This window comes from Myotis yumanensis, unplaced genomic scaffold (assembly GCF_028538775.1).
Source record: "Myotis yumanensis isolate MYYU_CA2020_CCGP unplaced genomic scaffold, mMyoYum1.0.hap1 SCAF_16, whole genome shotgun sequence".
In the NCBI taxonomy this organism is placed as follows: domain Eukaryota; kingdom Metazoa; phylum Chordata; class Mammalia; order Chiroptera; family Vespertilionidae; genus Myotis; species Myotis yumanensis.
The window spans coordinates 2,367,232-2,391,788 of record NW_027223767.1 but is presented as its reverse complement, the minus strand read 5'-3'; the positions used below and the strand labels follow the sequence as shown (position 1 = coordinate 2,391,788).

The following is a 24,557-nucleotide window of genomic DNA, read 5'->3' as shown; positions in this document are numbered from 1 at the left end:
CCCCACCCCAGATGAAATGAATCAGAGTCTCAGGAATGGCAAGTTCTCTCAATTTTTGTTTGTCTGAGAAAGTCTTTATATTTCCTTCACTTTTTAAAAAGTATATATATTTTTATTGATTTCAGAGAGGAAGGGAGAGGGAGAGACAGAAACATTGATCAACGGCCTCCTGCACGCCCCCTACTAGGGATTGAACTTGCAACCCCAGCATGTGCCCTGACCTGGAATTGAACTGTGACCTCTTGGTTCATAGGTCCACACTCAACCACTGAGCCATACTAGCCAGCTTTTCTTTCACTCTTGAAGGATAATTTCACTGGATATAAAATTCTAGGTTGGTGTGTTTTTTCTTTCAACGATTTAAATATTCCACTACACTCTTTTCTTGCTTACATAGTTTCTGAAGAGAAGTTTGATATAATTCTTAACCTTGTTTCTGTCCCAGTATGGCCTGTACAACAAAGGGTTATGGGTTTGATTCCCAGTCAAGGGCACCTACCCAGGTTGCAGGTTTGATTCCCAGTCCTGCTTGAGGAGACAACCAGTCCACATGTCTCTCTCACATTGATGTTTCTCTCTCTCTCTCTCTAAAAATCAATGGGAAAAAAAAATCCTCGGGTGAGGATTAACAACAAAAAAAGATTCATTTTGTCTTTGATTTTCTGCCATTTAAATACAATATGCCTAATGTATATTTTTTTGTTTTTTTTGCATCGTGTTTTTGAGCTTCCTGGATCTGTGGTTTGGCATCTGACATTAATTTTGGAAAATTCTCAATCATTATTGCTTCAAATTATCTCTTCTTTCTTCTCCTCCTGGTATTTCCATGATGTGTAGTTGCTCCACAGTCCCTGGAAATTCTGTTCTGTTGTTTCAGAATTCTTGTTTCTGTTTGCATTTCCGTTTTGTAAGTTCCTATTGACATTTATTCAAGTTCACTGACCTTTTCCTTAGCTGTGTTCATTCTATTGCTGAGCCCAGCACAGGCATGCTTCCTTTCTATGGTTGTTTTGATTCCTAGCACTTCTTTTCCATTTTTTCTTAGAGTGTGCATCTCTGCTTATATTGTCTATCTGTTTTGCATGTGGCCCACTTTTTTAAAAAGTTAGAGCCCTTAGCACATTAATCATGATTGTTTTAAACCCTGGTCTACTAATTCTAACATCTGTGCCGTATCTGAGTCTGGTTTTTATGCTTGCCCTGTCTTTCAAACCATGTTTTTGTCTTTTAGTAGGCCTTGTAATTTTTGCTGTTGAAAGCCATACATGATGTACTGAGTAAGAGGAACTGAGGTAAATGGGCCTTCAGTGTGGGGTTTGGGGTTAGGCTGTGTTGGGGGTTTATCTGGCTGGGGGTTAGGCTGTGTTGGGGGTTTATCTGGCTTGGGGTTAGGCTGTGTTGGGGGTTTATCTGGCTGGGGGTTAGGCTGTGTTGGGGGTTTATCTGGCTGGGGGTTAGGCTGTGTTGGGGGTTTATCTGGCTGGGGGTTAGGCTGTGTTGGGGGTTTATCTGGCTGGGGGTTAGGCTGTGCTGCTGTAGCTGCAGGTGTCAGAGCCTGACATGTCCACTGGTGTCCTTGTTTTGTCTCCTGTGTTGCATGTGGGGTTCTGTGGAGACTTATTAAATAAGGTCTGAGCTGTGCAGTTCTTTCCATTGTAATTTATTGTTATATAGGAGCTCTACTGATCAATGATAAAGCCTTGCTAAGAGTACAAGTTACCTTCCCAAGAACAGCAGAACATTCTGGCATGTTTCAAAATGGCTACTTTGTTCTCCTCCTGCCAGAAGCATGAGATTTCCCCCCAGTATTCACTGTGGGAACCTGTTTGACATCCTAGAAGTAAAACATATAAAAATATGGAGGCCCCGTGGAGTTTTTAACTCTTAAGCTTGTGCATTGGGCTTCCAGAAAACCATCAATTCCGGTTCAGGTCTCCGCCCTCTGGTGGTGGGTCCACCGAGGTTCTTGCTCCAGTGAGTTGGTCTCTGTATCTGCCTGTTTTTCTTTCTAATTTGAGGGTCACGGTTTGGTCTGTGACCTCAAGTCTCTGATGGGTCTTAGAAGAGGTGCTGATTTTCAGTCTGTCCATCTTTCTTCTTGTAGTGAGATTAGGTGTGTCAGTGATGACTTCTGAGCTCCTTACATGCCCAACTACAAGCCAGAATTCAGCCCATTCTGTTCTTAAAATAAAAGCCTTAAAGGTAATGTTATTAGAATTTAGGAGGTGAAAAGTAAAAGTGAAACTGAATAAATCCTGGATTTGAGGTAAAAAAAATGTTTAACCACAAGAAACATGATTTCCTTAAAAAGAATTCCCATATGGTTAAGATACAGTTCACAAAGCTAAAGGAGTTCATCACCACTAAACCAGTATTATATGAAATGCTGAAAGGTATCCTTTAAGAAGAGGAAGAAGAAGAAAAAGGTAAAGATACAAATTATGAACAACAAACATGCATCTATCAACAAGTGAATCTAAGAATCAAGTGAATAAATAATCTGATGTACAGAATGAACTGGTGATTATAATGAATCAGGGACATAGAAAGGGAATGGACTGACTATTCTTGGGGGGGAAAGGGGAATGGGAGATTCGGGAAGAGACTGGACAAAAATCGTGCACTTATGGATGAGGACAGTGGGTGGGGAGTGAGGGCAGAGGGTGGGGCGGGAACTGGAAGGAGGGGAGTTATGGGGGGGGAAGAGGAACAAATGTAATCTGAACAATAAAAATTTAATTAAAAAAAAAGATACAGTTCACAAAAGTCATTAACAAGCTGGACTTTTTTTTTTTTAAAGTATTTTTTCTGCAACAAAAGATAAGGTGACTGGATTTTCTTAGGCTGAGCCCTTGCAACCTCTATTGGTTTAACTTTGTTAACATGTACGACAGATTCACACTGTTCTGCGGACCTTCCGTCTCCCAGGTTAGTGTTAGGTCTGTGGTGAAATGTAATACCACACCCAGTCCTTCTAACACGGCGTTTCTGTTCTTGAGTTCTTTATTTTAATTCATCGATAGGCTAGCCAAATTTTATTATTAAGTAGTTTTTTTCAAAAAGGCCGGAAGGGTTTGTCCACTGAGTGTAGCAGTCGGTCTACAGGAGATTGGACGCTGCAGATTACGCAGAAGAAACGTGCTGCGCCACATGCCTAACTGCGGTAAGAGTAACTCCAAGGGGACTGCACATGGAACCCCAGCGCCGAGGGCCCGCTCTCAGGGAAGGACTCGGGAGGGCCCAGGCCGCCTGGGGGACGGCTGGTTAACACTGGATGACAGGGAAGCTCTCTGCTCAGCCAGGCTGCAGCTGGCCCGGGCTGCTGGGCTAACGAGAGGGCTCTTTCATTTTTTAATTGTTTGTAATTAAAGCTGACATACAACATTACATGTTTCAGGCGTATAACATAGTGATTAAACATGTATATACCGTACAAGGGCACTCTTTCTTAAAACATTGTTTTCTTGTGTTGAGGACTTTTAAGACTTACTCTCTCGCCCGCCCGGCCGGTGTGGCTCAGAGGTTGCACGGCTTGATTCCTGATCAAGGCCCATGCCTGGGTAGCAGGCTCCATCCCCAGTGAGGGGCGTACAGGAGGCAGCTGATCAATAATTCTCTCTCATCATTGGTGTTTCTCTCTCTCTCTCTCTCTCTCCCCCTTCATCTCAGAAATAAAAATAAAAAGATTTGCTCTCTTGGCAACTTTCAAATATGCATCTAGTGTTATTAACGACAGCCACCACGCTGCACCGCATCCCCAGAACTGACTTATAGCTGGCACTTTGTACCTTTTGACCATCTCCACTCATCTGCCCACCCCTCACACCTGCCTCTGGCAACCACCAGTCTGGTCTCTGTATTGGTTTTTTGAAAATTTAGTTTTTTGTTTGTTTTTTGTTTTTGTTGTTGTTTGGTTGGTTTACATTCTACGTATAAATTATCACAGTATTTGTCTTTGTCTCACTTATTTCTCTTAGCATAATGCCCTGAAGGTTAGTCCACATTGTCACAAATGCCAAGATTTCCTTTTTTATGGCTAAATAACATTCCATTCTGTGTATAAAATTTCTTTAACCATCCCTCCATTGATGGACATTTAGGTTGTTTCCATATGTTGGCTCTTGTAACTAGTGCTGCAGTAAACAAGGGGGTGCATATATCTTTTCAAATTAGTTTTTTTTTTCCAGATAAATACTCAGAAGTAGAATTTCTGGATTATAGTTTCATATTTAATTTTTTGAGGAACTGTCATACTGTTTTCTATGGTGGTTGCACCAAAAGTGCACAAGGGTTCCCTTTTCTCCACACTCTTGCCAACATACATGTTTCCTGTCTTTTTAAAAATATATAATTTTTATTGATTTCAGGGAGAGAGGGAGAGGGAGGGAGAGATAGAAGCATCAATGATGAGAGAGAATCATTGATTGGCTGCCTCCTGCATGGCCCCTACTGGGGATCGAGCCCACAACCCAGGCACGTGCCCTTGACAGGAATTGAACCCGAGACCCTTCTGTCTGCAGGCTGACGCTCTACCCACTGAGCCACACCAGCGAGGGTGTGAGTTCTTTATATGTTTTGGATATTAATCCTTTATCAGATGTATGGTTTGCAAAATCTCCCACTCAGTGGGCTGACTATTCATTGCGTTGGTGACTTCCTTTGTGTGAAGAGGGAGCTTTTGAGTGCAGGTGAGAGACCAGGTGGCCAGCAACCCTATGTAGACAGCAGGCGACCTGCACAGCACGGGGTCCGCCTGGAGCTTGCAGAGGGAGTGCCCACTGTGCGTGCCCTCTGGCCAAGGCGGCTGTGTGCAAGCATCGACAGGGCTCTGGTTTCTATATTTGACGAGGGCTCTGGAAAGGCTTGCACCAGACAGAGGCTGCTACAGTGTCCTGGAGGGAGGGTATTCCAGGCCTTAGGCTGGGGCCAGCTCCCCCGAATGTCCGCACACCCACGCTGCTGACCATCTCCCTCCTGCGGGCCAGGAACTGAAGAAGCCTCTTCCTCCTACTTTGTCCCCCAGCTCTCCCTTACTGAGAAGGCCTAACTTTGTGTTCACTTTACAGAAGAAATGCTGGAGGGAATGCCTTGTGTTCACAGAGCATACCTGGAAGGGCCTGACCCTCCAGAGGCGGCTGTTCCCTGGGGAAACGCAGCAGGGGTCAGCACCTGCTCCAGGTCCTGCTCCTGCTCATAGCATTCCAGAGTTTAGCTCTTTCATTTTGGGCTTGTTGCTACTCTAACTCCTGACAGCTCATCTCTCTCTCTAGCCCAGCTGAGCTCCTGCCAATGGTATTCTTGGGACACCCTGGCCCTCAGAACCTTGTAGGGTCTTCTGGCATGAAATGTTTCTACAGAGGAGGCTGAGAGCAGCCTGATCATTTGAATTTTCAGTTTGGATAGAATAATCTTTTCTTTATTCTTGAAACTTTACCAGGATACGTTCTTATTATGTACAAACTAGAGGCCCAGTGCATGAATTCATACACCAGTGGGGTCCCTTGGCCTGGCCTGTGGGATCGGGCTAAAACTGGCTCTCTGACATCCCCCTGGGGTCCCGGATTGTGAGAGGGTGCAGGCCAGGGCAAGGGACCCCACCGGTGCATGATCAGGGAGGGACCACAGGAGGGCTTCAGAGCTTCAATCCCAATAGACCGGACCCCAGCAGCAAGCTCACCTACCTGTCTGAGGGTCTTCCTCCTGGCCTTAGCATATCCTATCTAATAAAGAGTAATATGCAAATTGACCATCACTCCAACACACAAGATGCCCCCCCCCAATGGGGTCAAAGATGGCCACCACAAGATGGCTGGTAGGGGAGGGAAGATGGGAGGGACCAGGCCTGCAAAGGAGGGCAGTTGGGGGCGATCAGGCCTGCAGGGGAGGGCAGTTAGGGGTGACCAGACCTGCAGGGGAGGGCAGTTTGGGGGAACTCAGGCCTGCAGGGGAGGGCAGTTTGGGGGGCCCAGGCCTACAGGGGAGGGCAGTTGGGGCCACCAGGCCTGCAGGGGAGGGCAGTTGGGGGCGACCAGGCCTGCAGCGGAGGGCAGTTGGGGGGGCCCAGGCCTACAGATTCTACATTCTCATCAGCAGTGAATGAGGGTTCCCTTTCTTCCACAGCCTCTCCAACACTTGTTATTGCTTGTCTTGTTGATAATGGGCACTCTAACAGGTGTGAGGTGGTATCTCACTGTAGTTTTGATTTGCATTTCCTAATTGCCAGTGAGGTTGGACATCTTTTCATACATCTGTTGGCTGTTTGTATGTCTTCTTGGGAGAGGTGTATTATCAGGTCCTCTGCCCACTTTTTGATTGGGTTTTTTGTTAGGTGTTGTTTTATGAGTTCTTTATATATTTTGGAAACTAAACCTTTGTTGGAGCTACTCTTTGCAAATATCATCTCCCATCTGGTTGGCTGTCTCTTTGTTTTGTTGTTTCTTTTGCTGTGCAGAGGCTTTTTAGTTTAATGTAGTCCCATTCATTAATTTTTGCTTTTATTTCCCTTGTCTTTGGGGTCAAGTTCATAAAATGTTCTCTGCGACCAGGGTCCATAAGTTTGTTACCTATATTTTCTTCTATGTAACTTTTTGTTTCAGGTCTTATATTTAGGTCTTTGATCCATTTTGAATTAATTTTTGTATGTGGGGAAAAACAGTAATACAATTTCATTTGTTTGCATGTGGCTTTCCAGTTTTCCTAATACCATTTATTTGGTTTTTATTTTTTTGTTAATCCTCACCCGAGGATATTTTTCTATTGATTTTTAGAGAGACTGGAAGGGAGGGGGAGAGACAGAGAGAGAGAAACATCGACATGAGAGACACACATCAATTGGTTGCCTTCCACAGAGCCCCAACCAGGGCCTGGATCAAGCCTGCAACCAAGGTACATGCCCTTGACCGGAATCGAACCCGGGACCCTTGAGTCCACAGGCCGATGCTCTATCCACTGAGCCAAACCAGTTAGGGCTCTCTATTCTATTTCATTGATCTGCGTGTCTGTTTCTCTGCCAATACCATGCTGTTTTGGTTATCGTAACTCTGTTGTATAATTTAAAGTCAGGTAGCACAATACCTTCTGCTTGGTTCTTTTTTCTCAGGATTGCTTTGGGTATTTTTTGTGGTTCCATACAAATCTGATGATTTCTTGTTTATTTCTTCAAAAAGTCACATTGGGATTTTGATGGGGATTGCATCAAATCAGTATATTGCGTTGGGTAATAGGACCATTTTAACTCTGTTGATTCTTCCAATCCATGAACATGGGATATTTTTCCATTTTATTGTGGTTTTTTCAATCTCTTTTAATAATGTTTTATAATTTTCTTTCACACTCTTTGTTAAACTTATTCCTAGGTATTTTATTCTTTTGGTTGCAATTGCAAAAGGATTCTTTAAAATTTCTTTTTCAGAAGTTTTGTTCTTAATATACAGGAAGGCAATGGAATTTTGCACATTGATTTTTGTATCCTGCAACTTGACTGTATGTTTATTGTTTCTAATAGTTCTTTGGTGGAGTCTTTAGGGTTTTCTATATGCAGAATCATGTCATCCACAAAAAGTGACAGTTTGGCTTCTTCCTTCCCTATTTGGATGCCTTTCACTTCTTTCTTTTGCCTCATTGCTCTGCCTAGGACTTCCAGCACTTTGCTGAATAAGAGTGGTGAGAGTGGACATCCTTGTCTTGTTCCTGATCTTAGAGGAAAAGCTTTCAGTTTTTCACCATTGAGTATGATATTAGCTGAGGGTTTATCATATACTAGTGGCCCGATGCACAAAATTCGTGCAAAAGTAGGCCTTTGCAGCCACTGTGGCTGCCTGGATCCCTCCCTCGCAGCCACAGAAGCTGCCTCGATCCCGTGATTGCAGCCCCGGCTTCATCTGGAAGGTCATCCGGAAGGATGTCTGGTCTAATTAGCATATTAAGCTTTTATTATTATAGATGGCCTTTATTATGTTGAGGTACTTTCCTTCTATTTCTATTTTATTGAGTGTTTTAATCATAAATGGATGTTGCATCTTATCAAATGCTTTTTCTGCATCTCTTGATAAGATCACATGATTTTTATCCATTCTTTGGTTAATGTGGTGTATTACATTGGTTGATTTGTAAATATTGAACCATCCTTGTGCCCCTGGAATGAACCCCTTGGTCATGATGTATAAAATTGTGGATGTACTGTTGTATTTGATTTCCTAGTGTTTGGTTTAGGATTTTTGCATCTGTATTCATCAGAGATATTGATCTATAGTTTTCTTTTTTTATCATCTTTGCCAGGTTTTGGTTTCAGGGCTATATTGGCCTCGTAGAATGTGTTAGGAAGTATTACCTCCTCTTCAATTTTTTGATGAGTTTGAGAAGGATAGGTTTTAAACCTTCTTTGAATGTTTGGTAGAATTCACTGGCAAAGCCATCTGGTCCTGGACTTTTAATTTTGGAGGTTTTTGATGGTTGTTTCAATTTCCTCATTGCTGATCGGTCTATTTAGATTTTCCAGTTCTTCATGATTTAGTCTAGGAACTTACCCATTTCTTTTAGGTTATTGAATTCGGTGGCTGTAGTCTTTTATAATATTCTAGTGCAGGGGTCCTCAAACTACGGCCTGCAGGCCACATGCAAATACAAATATTGTATTTGTTCCTGTTTTGTTTTTTTACTTCAAAATAAGATATGTGCAGTGTGCATAGGAATTTGTTCATAGTTTTTTTTAAAACTATAGTCCGGCCCTCCAACGGTCTGAGGGACAGTGAACTGGCCCCCTGTTTAAAAAGTTTGAGGACCTCTGTTCTAGTGTGATCCTTGTGTATCTGTGATGTCTGTGATGACTTCTCTTCTCTCACTTCCGATTTTGTTTATATCGATCTTTCTCCTTTTTTACTTAGTGAGTCTAGCCAGGGGTTTATCAATTTTATTAATCTTTTCAAAGAAGCAACTCTGTTTTATTAATTTTTTGTACAGTCTTTTTGTTCTCTATTTCATTCAATTCTGTTCTAATTTTTATTATTTTCTTTATTCTGCTGACTTTGGATTGCTTTTGTTCTTTTTCTAGCTCTTTAAGACATGATGTTATGTTGTTTACTTGGGATTTCTCTTGTTTCTTGAAATGGGCCTGTAATGATATACTAGTAAACTTCCCTCTTATTATTATTTTAAAAAATATATTCTATTGATTTTTTTACAGAGAGGAAGGGAGAGGGATAGAGAGTTAGAAACATCGATGGAAGAGAAACATCGATCAGCTGCCTCCTGCACACCTCCTACTGGGGAGGTGCCCACAACCAAGGTACATGCCCTGGACCGGAATCGAACCTGGGACCTTGTAGTCCGCAGGCCGATGCTCTATCCACTGAGTGAAACCGGTTAGGGCCAACTTCCCTCTTATTACTGCTTTCCCTGCATCCCAGAGGTTTTGATATTGTCATTCTCATTTGTCTCTTTATATCTTTTGATCTCATCTTTTATTTCTTCTTTGACCCAGTCATTTTTTAGTAATATGTTGTTTAATCTCCACGTATTTGTGGGTTTCCTTACTTCTGTTTTGCAGTTATTTCTAATTTCAAGGCATCGTGGCCAGAGAATATGCTTGGTATAACTTCAGTCTTCTTGAATTTTTTTTCTTTAAAAATAATTTATTCATTTTCCGATCACAAGGTACAGGACCGTGCAAGTGCGATGCCTGAGACGCTGTGGCTGCCGTCCTGTCTGTGCATCTGTAAATCCCTCTGTGCAATACCAGGTCCCTCCTGCCCCCAGCAGTTGCTGCATCCTAACAGCTGTGTCTAGTATCGTGTGGGAAGTTTAAAGAGTTTTCCAGCTTGTAAATGCTGAAAGGGAACTAGCTGTTCCAGGTGCTCATTTCCTAAAACTCTGGGTCACAGGCAAATCATGCCCAACTGACAGGGCCATGTAAAGCTATTGAAAGGCCTTTCTTTAAACAGCAGTGACTAAGGCCCCTTCCGTGTCCCCAGCCTTCTAAGGCCCAAGGCAAGGTGCCTGTGGCCCCGGAACAGCCCCTGGGCGTCCCCCCATCCTAGGGGGCGATGGAGGAAGGGCAGGCCAAGCATGAGGAATAACAGTCAGTGTTATTGGGCTCAGACCAGGAGTCCATGGGTCTTGAGGACCGCTGTGAATTTGTTGATTTTCTTCTCCACGTTCTTTTCGGCCTGTTTCCATAGCCTCATGAGCTGCTTTCTCTTGCGGTGATGGACCTTGGCCTTCTCCTTCCTCTTCTCCTCCAGAGGGGCTGTGCCGGCCTGGCATTCCAGCCACCCTGGTAGCCAGGCGCCCCAGGCAGGCAGACTCCCGGGCAGGCTGCAGACGCACAACCTTGAGGGCGGCGGGAACCCCGTTCGCTTTTCCTTGTCATAGGGCGGTGGGATCCTGTCAGACACCTGGAGGCGGTCCAAGGCGGCCTGGCCCCTGGTCTTGTGGGGCAGCCTCGCTCAGCCGCCAGAAGATGCGGCTGCGGGCTCGGGAGTGCTAAGGGCCACGGGATGGGTTGGTGTTTATCTGTTTGCAGAGGAAGGCCAGGAACTTCAACTTGTTTCTGTAGAAATTGCCAGAAATGTGATGCCCTCACAGAGCACAACCACCACCTTGCGGCCCAGCAGTACCTGCTTGGCCACGATGGCCGCCAGGCGGCCCAGGAGATGGCCTCGGCCATCAAGCACCAGGCCCTGCCCTCCGCCATCCTCGGCAGCCGCCTGGGAAAGCATCTTGTATTTTTCGATGCTAGTTCTGTGACCTCATGTATGGTCTATCCTTGAGAATGTTCCATGTGCACTGGAGAAGGATATATAGTTTGATGTTCTGGGATGAAAGGTTCTGTCAATGTCAATTATGTCCATTTGGTCTAGTGTTTCATTTAAGGCCAATATTTCTTTGTTGTTGTTGTTATTAATCCTCACCCGACGTGAGGGGGAGAGACAGAGAGAGAAAGATAGACGTGAGAGAGACACATCAACTGGTAGAAGGGCAAAAGGGGGAAAAACGGGGGGTATCTGTAAGACTCTCAACATAAAGATTACACACGAGCACACACACACAAATAGAATATAACTGTTAATTTTTATTATACTTTCAACCTCCTAACTTTCATTTGGCTATTTTTCACACCATATATCCCTCTATGGTATTCTCTATTTGGTGAGCCATGTCATCATAACCTCCTTTACTTATTTAATCGTGGTTTTAGTTAGTTCTGTGAACATGTTTTAAATGACTGCAGCACATTCAAGTCCTTTTATGGCCCTGGCCAGGTAGCTCAGTTGGTTGGGGCCTTGTCCCAATACTCCAAGGTTGTGGGTACAATACCCAGTCAGGGCACATACTAGAAACAACCAACGAGTGCATGAATAAGTGGAACAGCAAATCAGTGTTTCTCTCTCTCTCTCTCTCTCTCTCTCTCTCAAATCTGTCAATACTTTCTTTTTATAAAAGTCTTTTTCTGACATCTGGTCTCTCTCACAGGCAGTCTCGGTTGCCTGACCCCCCTCCCCGCCCTTTCCCCCCAGTACATGGGTCATGTTTCCCGTTTATTTTGTGTGTGTGTCTGCATGTCATATACATATACTGATGGGTGAGAAATTGGACATTTCAGATAATATATTGTAGCAACTCTGGGTATGAGTTTCCCTACTCTGGGGTGTGTTATTTTTATTTTCTTGTTTATTTGTTTAGGGTTTTTAGGAAAGCCGCTGTCCTCCCCACAGTGTTCAGCCTCTGTTGTGTTTCCCAGGGAGACCCGGCACTGGGTAAGCGCCCACTCACCCTGGGGTGGGGTGGTTGGGTAGGCTTCTCCTTCTTTCCCCGGCCACACCCATGGAAGCTCTATTTTCCTCTGATATCTCTACCGTTTTTTTTCAACTATGCCCTGGGGCATAAACTGCTCTACAAACTAATCCGATCAACTCCCAGCTCCTTTGAAGGGATAGTGTGCGGGGTCCATATTTGATTTTTGTTCTGATCCCAGGAGGGCTCCACCTACTTGTATTATTTCCTTGTTCTTCACGCGGGCCAGCCTGCAGTTCATCCTGACTCTTGAATCTCTGGTTTGCCTTTCTCCAGAACCTCTGCTGTCCTTGAGAACACCTGGAGGCTCGAACATCTTCAATCTCTGTTTCCAATGAGGTCAGTTTCTTCGGCAAGCGAGTAGGGCTCTCTGTTTTATGGCTAGTTTTTTTTGAGGTGTGGAAAAACTTTCTTCTACCCTCAGTGTTCTTTTGGCTGATCTCATAATCAAATAGACATGAGACAGTTGACCAGCAAAAATAACCAAATTTAGCACATACATATGTTTGGGAATCCTGCAGACATGCATGAGAGATTCAGAGACAGAAAGGGAGCATGGGTATGTAAGCCCTTCTGGACTAGGAATGAGTAGGTATGTAAGCCCTTCTGGATTAGGGATGAGTAGGTAAGTAAGTCCTTCTGAACTTGGGGCTTCAAAGAGTCATTGTGTGGTGGGCAGTTAGACAGATATGAGCAGAGCAAGGACGAGGGCCAGGAACAGGTCACCAGGGTGGCAGCCCAGGTGCCTAGCAAAGGACAATCAACTGGAGGGAGGGACCTCGCTCCCAGGTGACCTTTCCTCCCCAGCATATCGTTGGGCATGAGGTTTGGACCCCTGACCTTTCCTCCCCAGAGATAACACCTAGGTCTCAATTATATTCAGTTCCAGGCCCAGAAAAGCAGCAAAACCAGATAAGCAGCCCCATGCTGACCTCACACCCAACTGCCTTGGATAACGACCCCCTGCCATGGTGCCAATCAGTCAATCAGTAGGGACCCCGACCCTGGAAGGACACACCTGGGAACTGATGAATATTCTATTGTGATCATCCCCTAAAATCTCCACCCTTAAAATCCCTAGGCCCTAGCTGGGTCTCAGTGGTTAGAGTTTCGGCCAGAGGACTGGAGGGTCTTGGGTTTGATTCCAGTCAAGGGCATTGTTGTAGTAAAATATAGAAATGTTTAAAAATGTTTTTAAAATATCTAAAAATGTTAAAAAGGTTTTAAAATGTTTGAGTTAACTTTCTTGAAACTTGAAGTGTGATATTAAGGACACATTCCCCACTGCCCTGAAGCGTGTGTGCCCCATAGATAAGGATCTGAACTTCAGTTACTGACTCAGAGTGACTTGCTAAGATAACCATTTCTGTAAGTGTTGTACTCTCCCTAGATAACCACATAGCCCTTCGCCCTGTTTGAGATGAACATGTGTGCATTGACGTAATTCATTGATAGCCACCTGAACTGCTGCGGGTGCGAACAGGCTTTAAAAATGGGTCCTGACCAGCCAACGGTGCTCGCCTGTCGAGACAGCCACAAAGGCATGTCCTTTTGTCAGTGTGGCAAGGGACGCCGCTCCACGCTCCTCTCTCTGCCAGGCGACAGAAGAACAGCTAGTACCTCCCGATTGAGATGTGACCAAGCTCTCGGGTGAGGAACGCCAGCCCCCTGCACCCGGACCGGACCAGCCCAGCTGCCGGACCCCAGAGGACAGCACCACCGGGATCCCATTTCTTATATGAATTACTTCTACCTCCATGATTTTATAAATAAATGTTCTCTTATAGTTTGAGTCTTGGCTCTGAATTCAAGTACCGAGGTTGCTGAATGCAGGTCTGGTGTGAACCCACTGGCCTAACACCTGGGGCCATTCCTGCTGCCCCCACAATTGCAGGATAATAAGAAGAGTAGATGAAAATTTAAAAAAAAGTTAAATCTTTTAAAATATATATTTTTATTGATGTCAGAGAGGAAGGGAGAAGGAGAGAGAGATAGAAACATCAATGATGAGAGAGAATCATTGACAGCTGCTTCCTACACGCCCCCTACTGGGAATCGAGCCCACAACTCGGGCATGTGCCCTTGACCAGAATCGACCCTGGGACCATTCAGTCCACAGGCTCTATCCACTGAGTGCCGGAATCCATTTATTGTCTTCACTAGCTGAGTATAGACAGAGACCCCCAAAAGTTAGTAACCTTTGAAGCCCTAACAAAGGTCAGGGCTGTGAACCACTCAGTTAATTTAGACACCACCCAGTTAATCTGGATAATGGTAGCTGAAGCATCATCCCCACTTTAGTTCACTTAATTCCTTAGATACTTGTGTAGATCCTTGTTGATTATTGTTGATCTGGTATTCTGCCTATTTCTGGAAATTGTCTGCTGATAAGCTAATCCGTGTGTCATTGAAACCTCCTTACCCTAAGGGCTACTCCAGATCAATAAAAGATTGGAGCGGCCTGAGCATCAGTGGAAGTCCTTCTGGACTTGCCCGCCTGGTCCCCCAATATTTCAAAATTATCTCGTGTCATTTTTCTCTCATTTGTGTGCGGCTCCTCTTTTCATATCCCGAACCCTGATCCACACAGGACGTGGAAGGAAACACTCAACAACTGAGCAAACCAGCTGAGGAATAAAATATTTTTTAAAAGCATTGAAAATAAGTAGAGTAGATGTTAAGTAAATAGAAGTTTGCCCTGCCCTGTAGATAGTTTTAAAAAGTCATCTCTGACAATCTCTTTTATGGGCAAGGCCCCTAATTCAAGTTCTTCTAGGTAGCTGGGGAGTTGGGGGGAGGGGCACAGAAGTGTCTCTAGAGCCTGCAGCTAACGTAGCTCAAAACCATCTGCACATGCAGGAGCACATCTTGAGGTGACTGGTTCTGCACCCCCATGCTATCCCAGGCAAAATTTCTGAGCCAGGGCTCTGAGCTGGGTGTGAGGACCATGGCAAACTTCTCACAGGGTGACGTGGAAGAGGAAAATGAGACCGAGAGCTGAGCACACGGGCCCAGCACTTTACAGCAGACGCAGAAGTCTCCTCCCTAGAGGTCACAGCGAGGCCTCCGTGTATTTTGGCTCCAGGCCCAGAAAAGCAGCGAATCCAGGTGGGCGGCACCAGGTGGGAATCGAACCCGACCTCTTGGTCCATGGGACCACGCTCAACCACTGAGCCACACAGCTGGCTCAGGCTCCCTTTTTGGTAACATTTTCTGGGGCCTCCAGCTGGCAACCCTGGAGCATCTTGTGCTTTGCCCTTTCTCCCCACCCCCCCCGCCTCTCCCGCAGGGTGTCACCTTTGCCTGGCTCTGGATTCTTTTCCAGCCGGAACTCAGCTACCCAGGTGGCTGAACCGAGGTGCGGTCTGACCCCTCTGGCTAACGTCTGTGCCAACATGATGGTGTGAGGATTGGATTGCGTCCTCACCACCGTGGCTTGAAGGACTTGGCTGTGTTTTCTTCCTTCTTGCATCTTTCTGTCGTCCACGGGGTTGTCCCCCTCTCTCTGCACTGCCGCTCCACGCGCAGGATGAGCATTTAAGAGCCGCTAGGGTGCTCGCCACTTGAAGACTCCGTGACAGGATAGGTCAGTCATGGGCCAGAGGAGTCGGTACCCGGCACCGACTGCAAGACTGTCCGGGAACGCAGGCGGCTGTGAAAGCACACAGGCTCTGCCCCGCGTCCCTTCTCTGCCAGGTGATAGTGCTGGTGAGAGGGGGCCCTCGTCTTCCCTTTCCTTTCTTGTGTCTGAGTGTGAATTCAGATGGACTTTCTTTGAGTTGTTTTTTAAAAAGCCTCAAGGTGGAGCTAAAGGTTAAGGGCAGAGAGACCGAGGCTCTAGATAAGGGTTGAGATAACTAAACTAATTTGTCTGAATTGCACATTAGAAGCTCCTAGGAGAAGCACAGGTAAATCACACAATAGGAAACCAGAGAAACTCATCTCGGGCAGAGGGGAGCCATTGGCCACATACATTCCTTGTGTTGATGGGCGGGGGGTTGGGGGGGGGAGGCACACAGGGAAGAGGTTTGGATACGGTGGAGGGCTTTTATCAGGCGACGGGGAGGTGATGTGCCCTGGAGATGTGGAGGGCAGGTGATCCTCTGTGTGTTTTCTTTCTTTCTTTTTTTAAAATACTGGTATATTTTTATTGATTTCAGAGAGGAAGGGAGAGGGAGAGAGAGATAAAAACATCAATGATGAGAATCATTGACTGGCTGCCTCCTGCACACCCCGGGCATGTGCCCTTGACTGGAATCAAACCTGGGACCCTTCAGTTCGCAGGCGGACGCTCTATCCACTGGGCCAAACCGGCTAGGCCGTCTGTGTGATTTCTTAGTTCTCGGTCGCGAGTGGGCTACCATTCAGGCCCCTGGCCTGCTTCCTGCTTCTCCCGGGGCCTGGGTGGGGCCTGGGTGGGGCCTGGGTGGGGCCTCCCGCCCCGGCTGGTCAGTTTTCGGAACCTGCCGGGGTTCTGCACTGCCTCTCTGGCCTGGCTCTTCTCCCAGGTCTTCCCGGGCCGTGGGGCCATCATTTTGGCTTCAGCTGCGCATGCCTGGGGTTCTGCGGCAGCATTTGGTTTCAGCGTGCAAGTGCGGTGAAGGGGTTCCCCCCTCGCCCTCCTTTTCCCGGGGTTCTGATGCCGGGAAACTTCCTGCCTGCTGGAGGACTAGGTCCCCAGGGCCCAGGGCACGGTGGCCTCGGAGTGTGTGAGTAAACCTGTAGGTGCTATGGTTTCCTAGTGTGAAATGAATGTTACTAACTTATTAGTTCCCAGGATGCAGAATGTTTACTTTTTAGTTTTCTTTATATTTAGGACACAAAAGATTTAAAGATCAGCAATATTTAAACAGTCATAAGAATAATAATTAGTCTAAATTCATTTAGTCCCATACCTATTTTTGTTTATTCTGATTATTTGCCAGTATTTTTTATGAATTTAGTTATTCTCTAAAGTTCTATCTTAAATCTTCATCCAGTTCAAAGATATGACTTGCTTAGCCCTAGCTGGTTTGGCTCAGTGGATAGAGCGTCTGCCTGTGGACTGAAGGGTCCCGGGGTCGATTCTGGTCAAGGGCACATGCCGAGGTTTCGGGCTCAATCCCCAGTAGGCGGCGTGCAGGAGGCTGCTGATCAATGATTCACTCTGATCATTGATGTTTCTCTCTCTCTCTTTCTCCCTTCCTCTCTGGAATCAATTAAAAAATAAAAAAGATATGACCTGCTTAGAAGCCTTCAATTTAGATGAAGTCAGAGTCCTTTTCATGGATTTTTCTAAAGATGTAACATATCTGCAAATGCAGAGTAAAACAATGACTAGCTATGAATGACAAAGCTTAAAGTGACATGGTCATAGATTTGATTATAATGCAATTGATAAAAAACTTTGCTTTTTTCTATAAGTTATAACATTCTGAGATAACAGTTTCTTGGTAAATAATAATTACTGTAAAATGACATAGAGAATAATATAAAGTCTCTATATATTTAGATTCAATACATAATTTCAGCATATAAAGAACAAATAATATGTAAGATTTTAAAATGTGGCACATGGCTTATTGGAAGGCTATATTGAGCATTGAAAATAATGCATAAACGCCCAATGTATGGAACACAAACATCTGGAGTATCACTGCCAGATGCCCCACAGGGAACCATAGCTCTCGGCTTGCCTGGTGTCCCTGATCGGACACTTGCTACCCCTGGGAGCTTCCTGTCTGAACTGGGCTCTGAATCTTTGTAAGTGCCTTTCAGGAGTAGACTGAAATTTCTAGAACATCTATTTCAATAAATTATATGTATAAAAAGAACCAAGATGGCGGTGGAGGTAACCCCACTTTACTCTCCGCCTCTAACAACCACATCAAAATTACAACTAAAATACAGAACAACCATCATTCAGAACTGCCTGAAAGCTCGCTGAGTGGAAGTCCTACAACTAGAGAAGCAAAGAAGAAGGCACACTGAGACTGTAGGAGGGAGGGAGGTGTGGAACGGGCTGGTCGGACACCCCCATGTGCCGTTTTTTAATTGGAAGGGAGATCATCTCTCCAGAAGCCGCCGTGAGGAGCAAGGGGTCTGAGCCCCACACCAGATCCCAGCCCAGGGTCCCAGAGCTGGGAAGAGAAGTCCCCACAACTATGGGCTGTAAAAACCAGCAGGGATTGTGGCTCAGTGACACGGAGGCTATGGGAGACCCAGGTGTTCCATTTAAAGGGCCAGTGCATGAACTTACTCAGACTCCCAGCACTAGGTGGCTTTGGGGGACCCAGACACATATGTGGAGGAACTGGATTGTCTGGCATCGGGGGCAGGAATTTGGGGCAACTTTCTCCCAGATAAGGGTGCTCGCCGGGGTCATTGTTCCGGTGCTGGGACCTTCCCTGTCACAGAGCTGAGGGGCAGCCATATCTGAATCTCCATCAGTTTGGAGTGCACTGTTTGCTCTGCCCTGGAGATTCCCTGAAACCCTATCCCATCCAATTTGCAGTCCCACCCAAGCTGTTTGCAGCAGCTTTTCCATATGAATGGCCTTTCCTGGCTTAGGCTTCAGACTTTGCTAAAATCTGTCAAACAAGCTGCAGATGGTGACAGTATACTTCAAACCTATCAATAAAAGGCCCAAGACCCGGCACTAACATCAGCCTGCCTTGCTTCACAGCTGGCCTTGCCTGGGCACCTCCAAGCCCAATACATGTAGCAGCCATCTGCAGATCTCTCTGTAGCTCCTGCTGGGTGGCCCCAGGCAGTGGCTGACTTTGCACCTCTGTAGAGGCCCCAGAGCCAGTGCACCCAGTAGACAGCTTCAGACCATAGCAGATTACAACTCTACACACCCACAAGTGACACACCCAAGGGGCAGATTCAGTGAGCACTAAAGCCCCATTGAAGCAAGTCCTGCTCCATAAGGGTGTCTCCTGCACAACAGCTCTCCCATTGTAATTGCAGCTGGTTCTCATAGGCAACTGGCCTGGCGGTTAATTCCTCCCAGTGATGCCAACAGAAATCAAGGCTCAACTACAAGACTGTGCACACAGCCCACACAGGGGCACACCGAGAGTGCCCAGCTCAGGTGACTGGGGAGGCTGAGCCACTGGGCCCTACAGGACACCTACAACACAAGGCCACTCTACCAATTGCAGGAGACATAGCAGCTCTACCTAATATATAGAAACAAACACAGGGAAGCAGCCAAAATGTGGAGACAAACATGTCACAAATGAAAGAAATGGAAGCAAGCAAACTATTGATACAGAGTTAAAAACCATGGTTGTAAGGTTACTCAAGGATCTTCATGAGATTTTCAAGGATCTTAGTGAGAATGTCAAAGACATGAAAAAGGACCAGTCAGTAATTAAGCATACACTAACTGAAAGAAAGAATCATTTACAGGGATTCAACAGTAGAGTGGAGGATTGTGAGAATCAAATCAATTATTTGGAATATGAAGAAGCAAAAATTAAATTAATTAAATAAAATATGAAGATAGTGTAAGGAGCCTCTGGGACAACCTCAAGCATACCAACAGTCACATTATGGGGGTGCCAGAAGGAGAAGAGAAAGAGCAAGATGTTGAAAACCTTTTTGAAGAAATAATGACAGAAAACTTTCGCTGCCTGGTGAAAGAAATAGACTTATATGTCCAGGAAGCACAGAGAGTCCCAGACAAGAGGAACCCAAAGAGGCCCACACCAAGACACATCATAATTAAAATAATTAAAGCCAAAGAGAAAATCTTAAAAGCAGCAAGAAAAAAGAAGCCATACAACTGCTGATTTCTCAATAGAAACTTTGCAGGCCAGTAGGAAGTGGCAAGAAATATTCAAAGTGATGAATAGCAAGGACCTACAACCAAGATTACTCTACCCAGCAAAGTTCTTGTTTAGAATTGAGGATCAGATAAAGAGCTTCACAAACAAGAAAAAGCTAAAGAAGTTCATCACCACCAAACCAGTAAAACATGAAATGAAGAGGAAGAAGAGGAAGACGTAGAAGAAGAAGAAGAAATAAAAAATATGAAGAATAAAATGGCAGCAAATACATATCTATCAACAATTGAATCTAAAAATCAAAATAAATGACCAAGAAATCTAATGGACAAAATAAACTGGTGAATAAAATAGAATCAGAGGCATGGAATCATGGACCAGACTGACAAATCTCAGAGGGAAGAGATTAACCAAGATCTTACTTATGGACACAGACAGTAGGGTAGTGAAGGCCTGGGATGGGGTGGGAACCAGGTGGAGGGAGGGCAATGGGGGGAAAAAAGGGGGACATCTGTAATACTCCCAACAATAAAGATTTAATATATATATATACACACAAATAGAACATAACTATTATTAATTTTTATTTGACAAAGCTTCCCATGTAATTTCAAGTATAATAAATAGGCCTAATTTAGTTTAAGGACATTTCTTTAATAACAGAGAAAAAATCCTTTAGGTATTCCAGGACCCATTGGAATGACTCAGTCATCTCTCAGTTGGGGGCCATGAAGTCAGCTGAGGAGGACAGTTGAGGGCCATGAGGCTGGCCAGGGAGGGCATTTGGGGGCCATGAGGCTGGCAGGAGAGGGCAGTTGGGGGCGAGCAGGCCAGCAGGCAGAGTGGTTAGGGGCAATCGGGCAGGCAGGCAGGTGAGTGGTTAGGAGCCAGTGGTCTGAGATTGTGAGAGGGATGTCTAACTGCCAGCTTAGGGATCGGGCCTAAACCGGCAGTCGGACATCCCCCAAGGGGTCCCAGATTGGAGAGGGTTCAGGCCGGGCTAAAGGACACCCCCCTCCTCCATGCACGAATTTCGTGCACCGGGCCACTAGTATCACATAAAGACCATATTCATAAAGACCACAACATAATTTGAAACATTAATTTTTTGCAAAGAAAACAAACATTTTTTAATAAACTTAAGCTTTCACAAACTTTTATAACCTTCACAATTTTATAAACCTTTCTACAATTTTCAAACTTTCTTACCCATTCAGAAATAATTATCCTTAGCACAAGTTACTTTCTTCCTTTTCCTTCAAAAATGAATCTCCATACTTATGCCTTCTATGATCACAACCATATAATTCCTCCCAACTTAACTTGAACTTTTAACTCTTAGAAGCCTCAATTTTCAATAATAACCAAATAAATAAATAAATAAATAAATAATAAAGTAAAATGACCAGCTTCTCTTAGATTGACGTTTATGAACACATTTTAAACACATTGGGTACCTCACTTTCAAGAAACACACCTTCAACAAAGCACAAGACATTAATTACATCAACAGCTCCAACCTACTTTACAGACTTTCTGCAATCAAGACAAAAGCAGGTGAATTAAGACTTACCAGCAACCAATGTTTCAGTATTTCATGTTATTTCAAAATATCTATAAATTCTATAACTTTAATTAAAATTTACTAACAACTATTCCTGTCTACATTAGTAAATTTTAATTAAAGTGATAGAATTTATAGATATTTTGAAATAACATGAAATACCTGAAACATTGGTTGCCGGTAAGTCTTAATTCACTGCTTTTGTCTTGATTGAGCTGAACAAGGGAGGTTTGGGGAAGGTAAAAAGCCGTAGTGGGCTTTGGTACTCTGGAGCCACACATCTCTGACTGTAAAGACTGCATTGTAGCCCTGGCTGGTTTGACTCAGTGAATAGAGCATCGGCCTGTGGACGGAAGGGTGCTGGGTTTGATTCTGGTCTAGGGCACATGCCCAGGTTGCGGGCTCGATTCCCAGTAGGGGGCAGGAGGGATAATAAACATTAATATCTTAAGCCAATAAATGACTCTCATCATTGATGTTTCCATACTTCGTTCCCTCCTTCTTCCTCTCTGAAATCAATAAAAATATATTTTTAAAAAGACTGCATTGTAAAACAAGGACAGTATTTCTTTTTTAATTCCTCAAGGATTTGCAAATGTTGGCAAAGGACTAACAAATTCATTTAACCATTTTTGAAAAGTTTTTCCACCTGAGTACGTTTTTCCCTGAGGCTCTGTGGCAATTACAGAGAGATCTAGTTTACAGGTAGCATAGAGCTGAGAGTCGCTTCTGGGAGTCCTGAGGGCTTGCATGTACGGAAAAGACATACTGACCTCAGAAGGCCTCATTCTCCGTTCACTTCCCTGGGGATGGGAAAACAGGGCTAGTTGCAGGGTAGCATTAAACTCAATGGTGCCAATAACTGACCAAACCTCTCCATGGTCCACTTAGAGTGGGGCCAGGCTATGCTGCAAAAGATTAACCTTTTTCTTAAGGGACCCAGAATTAAATTTCTCCTGATTGGGGAGTATGTACCCCAAAAAAAGGGACTCTCAAGGCACTGCGGCCTGGTTCCCCATCTACAGAGACATGTGTAGCAAGTTGAGAGTTAGGCATCTCTGCACGACTCTGAGCTGTTTGGGCCCCTCTGAGTGGGAGGGGTACCCTGTTAAGCCTTCTCTCAGGCTTGCGTGGAAGTTAATAATGAAGAAAAGATGGTTAGCAAACGTTCAGTCAGCCTCAAGGTTAGTTTCCTCTTGGGAGGTTTCGTTTTAAAAATCATCATTTTTCCCTTTTGGCTCAGTATCTGGTTCATTTAGTTCTAGATACGTATTACCCTTCTGAAACACACACATACACATATGTGGGCATCACTGATGTAAGAAAAAATCTCTCCAGATCAGGTGAATTGGGGCCGATTTGACCAGTAAGATACATGCTGCCTTAGTGAAAGGGGACAGGCTCTAATTTTAAAACAGCCATTGGTTGCTTAGATGCCCTGCCATTTGTACAGAATGCTCCGAGGGAGAGGAAAACTTAGTTGGGTCGGGATAAGAACAGATAAAGTAGTCCCAGTATCTGCAAGGGCCTTGGTAACTTCCCCTTTTATCATAATTTCAGTTTCTCTGAAAGTGTGAGTGAGGAGAAGGGGAGATACCCTCTCTCAGTCCTTGGAGCACCCCTACGCTCGCTTCCTTTGTTTCCTCTTTGTAAATCCCGTTTTCTACATTCACTCTTTCTTAGGGTGACCTGGCTTTTTCAAGCAAAAACAGACTCTACAGTTTCACAGCAGGCCTTCTTGAGTAATTCTGTTGCCTGGCTCTCAGAAACCAGTGGGTGTATTAATTGGAACAGGTCAGAATAGCCAGGATTACATGTTCTAACAGTTAAATTTCTTTGTGAACCGATCAGGATCCCGGATAAAGTTGGGAACAATTGCTGGTTCCTCTCTAGCTATTTACTCTCTGGTTGGGGAAAAGTATAAACCATTCACTCTTTTTTTCAGCTTTTTAAAATTTTATTTCAAGAAAAACGATTTTAAATATAATAATGTTACATGCAATAAACCTTAATATTTCAAGAAAAATGATCTTAAATATAATAATGTTACATGAAATAAACATTAATATCTTAAGAAAAACGATTTTAAATATGATAATGTTACATGCAATAAACACCAATTATTCAAGAATAATGATCTCACATATAATAACATTACATGCAATAAATATTAATATTTCAAGAATAAAAGGATTTTCAGTATAATAATATTACCAAAACTGTACTAACATAGTATGATATCACAAAAGTTATAGGAAATATTAAATATCTGCAAACAGCCCTAGCCGGCTTGGCTCAGTGGATAGAGTGTCAGCCTGCGAACTGAAGGGTCCCAGGTTTGATTCTGGCCAAGGGCACAGGCCTGGGTTGTGGGCTTATTCCCCCAGTAGGGGGTGTGCAGGAAGCAGCCAATCAATGATTTTTCTCTCATCATTGATGTTTCTATCTCTCTCTCCTTCTCCCTTCCTCTCTGAAATCAATAAAGAAATATATTTTTTAAAATCTGCAAATAACAGGTTACTTCTATTATATTGTAGTATATTTTTTTTCTCTCTGGCTCTATTTTTGTTCATCAGTTTATGTTGTTCATTATATTCCACAAATGAGTGAGATCGTATGATATTTATCTTTCTCCGACTGGCTTATTTCACGTAGCATAATGCTTTTAAAGTCTATTTTGTCGGATATGAGTATTGCTACTCCAGCTTTTTTTTCTTTTCTATTTGCTTGGAAAATTTTTTTCCAACTCTTCACTTTCATCCTGTGTGTGTCTTTTGTTCTGAGGTGGGTCTCTTGTAGACAGCATATAGTTGGGTCATGTTTTTGTATCCCTTCAGCTACCCTACACCTTTTGATTGGAGCATTTAATCCATTTACATTTAGGGTTATTATTGAGAGGTACTTATTTATTGCCATTTTAATTCTGCATGGCTAGGTTTCTCTCTCTGTTTCTTCTCCTCAGCAATCCCTACAGCAATCCTTTTAGCATTTCTTGTAATGCTGGCTTGGTGGTGATGAACTCCTTTAGCCTTTTTTTTGCCTGGGAAGCTCTTTATTTGACTGTCTATTTTGAATGATAACCTTGCTGGATATAGTAATCTTGGTCTCAGATTCTTGCTTTCTATTCCCTTCTGGCTTGTAGACTTTCTGATGAGAAATCAGGTGTCAGCCTTATGGGAGTTCCATTGTAGGTAACAGTTTTCTTTTCTCTTGCTTCCTTTAAGATTCTCTCTTTGTTTTCAATTTTTGGCATTTTAATTATGATGTGTCTGAGCATGGGTCTGTTTGAGTTCTTGTTTGGGGTTCTCTGTGCCTCTTGAACTTGTGTGACTTTTTCCTTTACCAGGTTAGGGAAGTTTTCTACCATTATTTCTTCAAACACCTTCTCTATGCCTTTCTCCCTTTCTGCCTCTTCTGGCACACCTACTATT

At 44.2% G+C, this 24,557-nt stretch overlaps 1 pseudogene; it reads right to left on the bottom strand.

Annotated features, from left to right (window-relative positions):
* Nucleotides 1–10,063: 10,063 nt before the first annotated feature.
* Nucleotides 10,064–10,715, bottom strand: LOC138994555 (large ribosomal subunit protein uL13-like; annotated as a pseudogene).
* Nucleotides 10,716–24,557: the final 13,842 nt, after the last annotated feature.